The sequence below is a fragment of the Triticum dicoccoides genome, chromosome 5A (genome assembly GCF_002162155.2).
Source record: "Triticum dicoccoides isolate Atlit2015 ecotype Zavitan chromosome 5A, WEW_v2.0, whole genome shotgun sequence".
In the NCBI taxonomy this organism is placed as follows: Eukaryota; Viridiplantae; Streptophyta; class Magnoliopsida; order Poales; family Poaceae; genus Triticum; species Triticum dicoccoides.
The window spans coordinates 700,759,369-700,760,822 of NC_041388.1; positions in this window are offsets into that span (position 1 = coordinate 700,759,369).

Genomic DNA, 1,454 nt, shown 5'->3' on the forward strand with positions numbered 1-1,454 from the left:
TAAGACCGACATTACGCGTACGCTTACGCGAGACTGGTTCTACCGACGTGCTTCGCACACAGGTGGCTAGTGGATGTTTGTTTCTCGAACTTTAGTTGAATCGGATTCAATGAATAGGGTTCTTTCTGAAGATCAAAAAGCAATCACTATACCGCGTTGTGGTTTTTGATGCATAGGTAAGAACGCTTCTTGCTCAGCCCGTAACAGCCACGTAAAACTTGCAACAACAAAGTAGAGGATGTCTAACTTGATTTTGCAGCGCATGTTGTGATGTGATATGGTCAAAACGTGATGAGATATAAATTGTTGTATGAGATGATCATGTTTTGTTGAAGTTATCGACAACTGGCAGAAGCCTTATGGTTTTCTCTTTATTGCATAAGATGCAAGTGCCATGTAATTGCTTTACTTTATCGCTATGGAATAGCAATAGTTGCAAAAGCAATAGCTGGCGAGACGACCATGTGATGACACATTGATAGAGATCAAGATGATGGAGATCATGGTGTCATGCCGGTGACGATAGAGATCATGACAATACTTTGAAGATGGAGATCAAAGGCACGAGACGATCATGGCCATATCATGTCACATATTTTGATTGCATGTGATGTTTATCCTTTATGCTTCTTATTTTGCTTAGTTTGGCTGTACCATTATAAGATGATCCCTTACTATAAATTTCAAGGTACAAGTGTTCTCCCTGAGTATGCACCGTCGCCAATGTTCGTCGTGCCGAGACACCACGTGATGATCAGGTGTGATAAGCTCTAGTTCACATACAACGGGTGCAAGCCAGTTTTGCACACGCAGAAATACTCGGCTTAAATTTGACGAGCCTAGCATATGCAGATCTGGCCTCGGAACACTGGAAACCGAAAGGTCGAGCGTGAATCATATAGTAGATATGATCAACATAATGATGTTCACCATTGAAAACTACTCCATCTCACGTGATGATCGGACATGGTTTAGTTGATTTGGATCATGTGATCATTTAGATGACTAGACGGATGTCTATCTAAGTGGGAGTTCATAAGTAATATGATTAATTGAACTTAAATTTATCAGGAATTTAGTCCTGATAGTATTTGCATATCTATGTTGTAGATCAATAGCTCGCACATAGCTTCCCCATTTATTTTCGATATGTTCCTAGAGAAAAATTGTAACGCCCCGAGACAGTTGCGCCAGGTGTCTTCCAGCTATTCGCCGACGTTGCAATGTCATTTGCTTGCGTGTTGCTTTTCATCATGTGCATTGCATCATCATGTTTTCGAAACCTGCATCCGTCCGGGTTCTCCCAGTTCCTTCCGTTGCCCGTTCTAAGCCCAGACACACTTGCACGCGCCCGCGACATGTCCGAAATATTATTTTATAAGTGGCCGGGAAATGTTCTCGGAATGGGATGAGAGTTGGCATGTGGTCTTATTTTAGTGTAGATAGACCGCCTG